This window comes from Staurois parvus, unplaced genomic scaffold (genome assembly GCF_062004578.1).
Source record: "Staurois parvus isolate SC_StPar_1 unplaced genomic scaffold, SC_StPar_1.0 ptg000048l, whole genome shotgun sequence".
NCBI lineage: Eukaryota > Metazoa > Chordata > Amphibia > Anura > Ranidae > Staurois > Staurois parvus.
The window spans coordinates 4,829,810-4,838,869 of record NW_028317844.1 but is presented as its reverse complement, the minus strand read 5'-3'; positions in this window follow the sequence as shown (position 1 = coordinate 4,838,869).

Here is a 9,060-nt window from a genome sequence, read left to right as displayed (position 1 = left end):
CAAATGGTCATATTGTGAAAACTATCAGAACTATGGCTTAGCCGTGGACATTTTTAGTGGCAGCAGGGATAGCTGAACGTTTTGATATAAGATTTGTGTAGGTGGGCTTGAAAATGAGGGAGTGATGGCAGTTTAGAAATCATGCCCTGATTTTTCAGCTCACACTCTAGCTTTTGTCAGCTCCCACTCTAGTTTTGAACATTCCGCCATTCATTCCTATGGGACCAATTTCACTATAAAAACGCCGATATTTCGTGAACCATTCGGCGAAACGTTCCACAAAGTAATAGCACACCAATCAGGAACAATCCGCACGTTTCAGTATATTACTGTCTATGTAGTGTAAAAACTGTGGGAGGAGTTAGGGTGGTAAATTTGGCTATAATAATAAGAATATATATGTGAGATAACAGTAAGTGGTCTTGCCATTCAAGAACACTTAATAAACTTATTTCAGGTTTCTAATACTATGGGGAAATTTACTAAAACTGGAGCTCTCAGAATCTGCTGCAGCTGTGCTTGGTAGCCAATCAGCTTCTAACTTCAGCTTGTTCAATTAATCTTTGGCAATAAAACCTGAAAGATGATTGGTTTCTATGCAGAGCTGCACCAGATGTTGCACTCTCCAGTTTTAGTAAATCTCCCTTTATCAAACGCCCTGGAGGAGGGGCGAAACACGACAACGTATTTCTGGTTCCCAGTGGATGTGTAGTGGCGTCACGTCCGGTGAGTGGAGCGCACGCTGATTTGCGGTGCTCCAGAGTGACTTCCTGCTTTCCTTAAGGGGAGATTGAAATTCATATTATCTACTGCCAGTCCACTTCTGCAAAGCAGGAATTCATATGGATTTGTGTTATAATTATGAGCCTCAGAAGCTTATTATAGAAGCGTGAACACAATTTATATCATGTGAGTGCATTAAAGGCAGCAATTTTTAGGAATAGAGTTTTATACCGTATTGCACTATTTGTGTTCTTTATTTATTTTTCATTGCCATCTAAACGTGGGAATGGTTTTTGGAGATTATCAAGTGCAGATGTATCTGGAAAGGATACACCCCGTCTTTAGAGCTTGTTTGACTCTTTAGCCATACCAGCAAAGAGTCCACTCTGTCTGGTGAGTGGGGATTGGATTGTCAATCACGGATGGTGTGAGCACTTTTTGAAGATTTTGTTGAGCACTATTTCTGGGATTGGAACACATTCTTATATTCTTACAATTTTATATTTGGGACTTTTTTTGGACTTTTTGCACATAAGGAATTTTTTGCGCTGTGGAGTGTTTATATTTATATTTGTATGTTTTTTCCTTTCATGAGCAGCGGCATCTAGATTTGGATTATATATTAATTTTCCTTTGGCTCAGGTTTATTTAATTTATTCATATACCATATATGTAACTACTTGAGTTAGTGGGCAGATTTTGAGTACTTAGTACGTAGCTCCATCCACTGGTTTATATGAATCATAGCTAAGTTATTTTCCACAGACAGCCCAGGGGTAGGATAATGGGCCAGCATGAAATTATATTAGAGGCAGTAAGTCACAATAGACTCCCTTGGATGATAGCAGAAATCATTGTGGTATCAGCAGGGTTTATTTTCAGTGGGAACGCTGGGGAACGCAGTTCCGGAACCTCCAGCACTGAATGTATGTAATGGCAAGGGGTAATAGGGTATGCTGGAGGGTCTATTGATGTTAGCTGCCGGGGGAATCTATTGTCACTGGAGGGGATCTATTTTTGCATTAGGGTATATTGTTCCTGGGGGGGTCTTATGTTGCTGGGGGTCAAATGTTGTTGAGAGGGATCTACTGTTAAGGGAGAGGTCTTTTGTTGCTGGCTGCTGGAGGATCAAATAATCTAGCTGCTAGGAGATCTGTTGTTGTAGGGGGTCTAATGTTGCTGGAGTAGTAATTTGTTGTGGGAGTCCTTTGTTGTTGGGGGGTCTATAACACTGTTTAACACAATTTTTGTCACAGACCTGCTCTGAGCTGTTCTAAATGTAATTTTTTCTCTTGTATACAAATATGGTATCAGAATTTTGGTGAGTAGAGGTGAAACCAAGGAATGGTGCTCAGAGGTGCATAGGGGGCGAAGACAAGGGGGGAGTTCCTGCACCTTTTCTCTGAGAAAAAAAAGCTCCGGGTATCAGCACTATGGTTTGATTTTTATTAAAGACATCATGACTACTGCTGTGAAAGAGATCCTCCTTAGAATACATTTTACAAATTATAGCTTACAAGTAGGGGTCTAGCTAAAGTCTTTTTATCCTTGAATGAAATTATGAACCAAGATCCCACGACATGATGGTAATACAAATAGTTCATACACTATAGCAAGCTAATGCAAACCAGAAGATGATACTTCTACTTGTGCAGTGAGGGGACAAGAGACCAAGAATCTAGGACCAGGCCATAGTTAAGCCATCCGGTATGCCAGATATGGCTCATCAGTCAAATTTTACATGAAGGGTAGGCAGATACATAAATGGGTAGTTGCTAAAATGCCACAAATGTGCCACTTCAAAGGTTGCCAGAGAATTCAACGAGGAGCTCTGTAGCCACTTTACAATGCTCAGATGTATGGCTGGTCTGCCATTTGGTAATCATTTGCATCCAAGGACTGATGTAAGCAGTTCAAAATCTAAACCTCTGTGAAAAGGGAAAATGTAACATACTTCCATGAGTCATCTTATTTCATTTATTACCAGCACTTATATAGCGCCATCAATTTTTGCAGGCCTTTACATGTGTATACATATAGTGCATTGTCATCAGTCCCTGCCCTCAAGGAACTTACAATCTAAGGTCCCTAACTCACATTCATATACACACTGATCTTTTATCCCAAATCCAATATCCAGACAAACTTATATTTTGATCAAGCCAAGCCACCAACTTATAATGTCCATTCCTTGCTGTAAAATGTAGTGATGAGCAGCAATTTATAGGAATCATTAGATGTAATGGTCAACTATGGAGAATGTGGCCAGTGTACAGGCACAAAGGCAGACTATTGAGTAGACACTCTTCTTTCACGTTTTCCCATATTTCAGGTAGACTATTTGCATGAACAACAGGATAAAGTCGAACACCTTTTTCAGACTTTCAAGCCAGTAGATTGTATCACTGTTGAACCTTTATGGAAAGTTTTGATGTACAGAGCGCAAAGTACACTCCCACTGTCTTTCTTTGAAGAAATTAAGGTTTTTCTCCTTCAAGAATAGTGTAATAAATCAGTACACAATGTTCCAGACTTGCATGACTGCATTCCAGGATGGACTGCACCTGTTCTGAAGACAAAGGGTTGCCCTGCTCCCTAATAGGCTCTTGATATTTATAAAGTGGTAGGAGTTTCCATTAGTTTGTCTACAGCTTAATACATACCTCCCAATTGTCCCTAAATTGGAACCAAATACCTCTATCCCATCTCTCTCCTTAATTGTTCAACTTTTAGAGTCTAATGTACAGACCTTTATAAAAAAAAAGTTATACTACACAGATCTTTTTACCCAACCTTTAAATGACTGTATTTGAAAAGTAGTCTGTAGGGAGTAGGAATGAGCTAAGGCATGTTCTGATCCTAGTCTGAACCCACCTGAGCGAGCCTGACAGGAAGCTGTCACTCGACTAGGCCAATCACAAGCAAACAAGGCATTCTTCAGCCATACTTATACAAGGGGTTTGTATACTTGCGTCTGCGAATTGTGGAATCACTCGGCTTATGATTGGCCCACTCCTGTGACAGCTTCCTGGTGGGATTATTTTGACTAGGATCTGAACACACTGGAGCTCATCCCTAGTAGGGAGGCATGTGTTATAGATCAGAAAGCTCCAAACAAAAAGGCTTTAAAGCAGTATTAACCTGCTTGGCGGTATTCCCGAGTGTAGCTCGGGGTAAAATTTCAGTACCAAGAGTGGTAACCCTGAGCTACACTCGGGCTTACCATGCGGCGCTGCATAGGGAGTCCCTGCAGCACTTACCTTGTCCTTCGCTCCCGCGATGTGTCCCCTGCAGCGTCCCCGGCCATTTCCTCCGGCCGATGCCGGGATCCGGCTTCCATGTTCCGGTCCCTGTGACGTCAAGACGTACGGGCGCCGGAATCGGCGGCAAATTTAAAATTTTTAAAAAATGTAATTTTTTTAAAAATGATTATTATATAGTAAAACATTGCTGTTTCAATGCATTTCACATACATTTTGTCCCTACTGCTTTGTCCTGTGCCCTGCCTGCATTTTTACTGTTCTTTCTGCCTGGAAAGTTACAAAAAGTCCATGGCGTCCAAAAAGCATCCCTTTATGTCAAAAGCGGTTGTAGACCAGCTAGAGAACAGCGATAGTAAATCAGAACCACTTGCAGAATTGAGTGATAATGATTTGTGGGGAAATTCGTCATCAGACACTGAAAACGATTTTGCGACTTTGCTCAGCGATGTGCGAATTTGCCTCTATATTTCAAATTTCAGTGTTTTTGGTTTTATTATATTATTGAATTAAATATGTTATTATTATATTATTATTTTTTATGATTATTTATTAAATTATAATTTATGATTTCGTGTTTCAAGTTTTATCGTACCTGGGATGTTTACTAGACTCTTGTTCGGACAGATTTCAGTGAGTTATTCCTAAAAATTACAGCCTACAATAAAAAACTACATATTTCCATGCAAAAAAATGGTACCGCTTTCAGCACAAAAAAATCAGAAATAATCATACCGCCAAGGAGGTTAAAACCCAAAACCAAACATTTTATATATTGCAGTTTACCAATCATTAGATGTGGTGGCTGCATTACTTTTCTTTTTTTGGCTTTTTTTTCTCCTCTGTTATCATCTTGTGATGTGGTCATTAACACACCTCCTGCATTAAGGTGCCTCCACTCTGGATGAAGGAGCACAGGGGCACCTTTGGACAGCAGCATTGTCAGTCTGGGGGGAGGGGAGTGTTAGATGTACTAGCAGATTTAGATACACTAACAAATTGAAACCAAACACCAGCTAATACTTTATAGGCAATTACAGCATCATTTTTTTCTTTTTGGTATACAGGTTTTACATAAATAAATAAAAGCTGAACATTGTAAGCACCCCTGTCAGCGGTAATGGTTTGTCTCATCCCTGTAACTGATACATCTGCAGGACAGCTTATCCTGCTGAAAAACAACAGACTTAGTTTCTGGATAACCAGGTGAACATAAAGGAAATGTAGCCTCAAAAATAAAACTTTGTTATTTTAATAACAAATATACATACTTACCTGCTCTGTGTTGTGATTTTCCACAGAGTAGCCTCGATCCTCCTCTTCACGGGTCCCTCACAAGTGCTCCTGGCTCCTCCCCCCTGACCAGTGCCCCCAATAGCAAGCCGCTTGCTATGGGGGCACTGGTGCATACTCGTCCATAAGACACATAAAGCCACAGCTCGGCCCTGACCCCCGCTTTCTCCTCACTGGCTGTGATTGACAGCAGTATCTGTATCTCAGCCAATGAGGAGAGGGAGACCTAAGGCTTCCGTGCACATTGCTGAATCTAGAGGGGGGGGGGAGTCAGGTAAGTATTAAGGGGCGGGCTTTGGGGGCAGCAGCACACAGAAGATTTTATACCTTCATGCAAAGAATGTATGAAGGTAAAAGACCGTCAGCCTTTAGAACCACTTTAAGCTACAACTAAATAAATGTTGGCTTTTGGGTCTAATACCGCTTTAACCCCTTGCCTACAGGGCACTTATACCCCCTTCCTGCCCAGGCCAGTTTTTAGCTTTAAACGCTGTCGCACTTTGAATGACAATTGCGCGGTCATGCAACACTGTACCCATATGAAATTTTTGATCATTTTTTTTGAGACACATAGAGCTTTCTTTTGGTGGTATTTAATCACCTCTGGGTTTTTTTTATTTTTTTTATAAACAAACCAAAAACAACTGAAAAATTTGCAAAAAAAAAAAAGTTTTTTCTTAGTTTTTGTTATAAAATTTTGTAAATAAGTGATTTTTCTCCTTCACTGATGTGTGCTAATGAGGCTGCAGTGATGGGCAATGATAGGCTGCACTGATGGGCACTGATAGGTGGCACTGATGGGCACGGATGAGGAAGCACTAGTAGGTGGCACTGGTGGGCATTGACAGGCATCATTGATGGGTACTGAAAGGCAGCACTCATATATGGCACTGATAGGTGGCACTGATAGGCGGCACTGACTGGCATTGATAGGCGGCATTGACTATCACTGTTAGGCAGCACTGACTGGCACTGTTAGGCAGCACTGACTGGCACTGATAGGCAGCACTGACTGGCACTGATAGGTGGCACTGATGCGCACTGATAGGCGGCACTGTCTGGCACTGATAGGTGGCACTGATTGGCAGCACTGATAGGTGGCACTGACTGGCACTGAGAGGTGACACTGAAAGGCAGCTCAGATGGGCACTGATATGTGGCATTCATGTGCACTGGTAGGCACTGATATGTGGCATTGATGAAGCACTGATGGGCAATGACAGCTGACATTGATGGGCACTGACAGGTGGCGCTGCTGGGGCTACACTGATCATCAGTGCCCTGATGATCAGTGTACATGTCTCCTCCGAGGAATGCCGATTACCGGCTCTCCTCTCCTCTCGAGCTGTCAGCGTGACAGTTCAAGAGGAGAGAAATGCCGATAACTGGCATTTCCCTATTTACATCTGATGAGCTGTGATTGGACACAGCTGATCACATGACCGAGCCGTCATCTTTGGCTCTTTCCGTGGATCGGTGATCCGCTGTGTCCCAGGGACACAGCGCACCACCAATTGCTGCGCTACTCTCTCCCGGATCCATGCATGTGCGGTTAGAGTGGGAGGACGTCATATGACGTCCTCCCAGAACGAGAGAACCGCCTTGTGCCCATCATTACCTTATATGGTGGGCGAGAGGCGGTTAAGGTGGACACCCAGCCAAAGCTTTTTTTTAGATTGAGTGAAGAAGGATAGAACCCATGTTAGTCATTTACAACTTTCTATATTTTCCTTGAATTGTGATCACTGGAAGAAAACCTGATGGGAAATCCAACATGGACTGGAACGACAATGCGCAATGTCTCACAGTAAGTCAAACCCGAAGATGGTACTAATTGTACTAATTGTACAAAAATTCTCCAACGACAAAGGTTTTTTTTTTGTTTGACCTACAAACCTTGTGGCGTAGATTGTTTTTTTGTTTATTGTTTCTGATCATGTGCAGTCTTTCATATCTGACTTCTCTCGTACGAAAACAGGACACGTTAAATGAAAATACGAAAATCGTTAGTTCTGTTCATGTACGAGAAAAATGTTTGCGTTTGTCCCGTCTGAAATTTCTGTTTGGAAAGTCTGAATCGGATGTTGTGTACACACTACACAAAAATCTAATTTTTCTTCCAATTTTCTCATGGTGTGTACCCCACTTTCACCCCTTTTTGATTTGTAACTGCCATGGTGTGCATGTGATCAGTTATGACACCATCCGTTTGATAACTTGACAGTTTGGTTGAGAACACAATCAAATGTGACAGTTAGTATTCCTGGAATGCTGGGAATGTAACTGCTTTTTGAAACCGTTAAATCGATGGGTTTAGTTCCGCTTTAAAGTCTCTATAGAGAAAATACTGCATTAATGAGTAAAAAAAAAATTATCTAGCCCTTGGGCACTGTGCTCTGCACCAATACGAGGCACTACTCCTTCCACTGACACCAAAAAAGCGAAACTATTCCTTCCATTGACATCAACGACGGGGCTCCATTCTTCCACCAACTGACCACACTTACTTTGTAATTTTTTTTACTTCCAATGAACACAAAGCCTGGGACAATGTCTACTCCTACTGATGCTGGGGGATTATACTACACCCTCTCTTGCCACAGTCTACCCCCCCCCAAAGTCTGAAGGACAGTAAACTGGCCCTTTGGTCCAGAAAGTCTGGAGACCCCCCACTAGAGTGTCCACGAGAAACCTCCAGAAACTTAGGAGGGGGGCCCCAAGGTTTCAACCTCCTAAAACGCCCTCACAGAGTTTAATCCTGCACTGGGCAAGAGGAAAGCAGAGGGAGGGGAGGTTTGCTATTTCTTGCAGCCCCCGAAATGTATTGCCCTTCCTTTGCGGTTCCTGTTTTATTTATTTATTACTCAGTTTTAATCAGTTGAACAATAAAGACTTTGTACTCTTAATCCCAACCACAGCACCACCTGCCTGGAGTTTGCATGTTCTCCCTGTGCCTGCGTGGGTTTACTCCGGGTACTCTGATTTCCTCCCACACTCCAAAGACATGCTGGTAGGTGAATTCTCTCCTGTCTAAATTGGCCCTTGTATGTGTATGTATGAATGTGAGTTAGGGACCTTAGATTGTACACCCCTTGAGGGTTAGGGACTGATGTGAATATGCAATATATATGTAAAGCGCTGCGTAAATTGATGGCGCTATATAAGTACCTGACACATAATGATTTTTTGTCTGCTGCTCACTTTGACCAATTATTCTTGGATAATTCTTCTCCAGCAGATAAACTGCCTCACTGACTGACCTCACCTCAGATTTTTGTTGACGTCACCTGTGGGCTGAAGAGACTGCCAGGAAAAAAAGGAAGATGGCGCTACCTTTGGGAACAGAGGGCTTGGTGTGGCCTGAAGTGGTTTTAACCACTTGTTCTCCTGAGGATGTACCCCCGTTCCTGACCAGACCATTTTTTGCGTTACAGCAATGCGTTATTTTGACTGCAATTGCACGGTCATGCAATGCTGCACCCAAATAAAATGTATGTCCTTTTTCCCCCACAAATAGAGCTTTCTTTCAGTGGTATTTGATCACCTCTGCTTTTTCTATTTTTTGCACTATAAAGAAAAAAAGACTGAAAATTTTGGGAAAAATTTTCTTTCAAATTTTATATTAAACATGTCCAGTAAAAAAATTTAAAAAAATCAAATTTCATCATAAATGTAGGCCAAAATTTATTCTGCTACATGTCTTTGCTAAAACAAAATCCCAATACGTGTAAATTAATTGGTTTACGTGAAAGTTATAACGTTTACAAATGGTGGTATAGATACT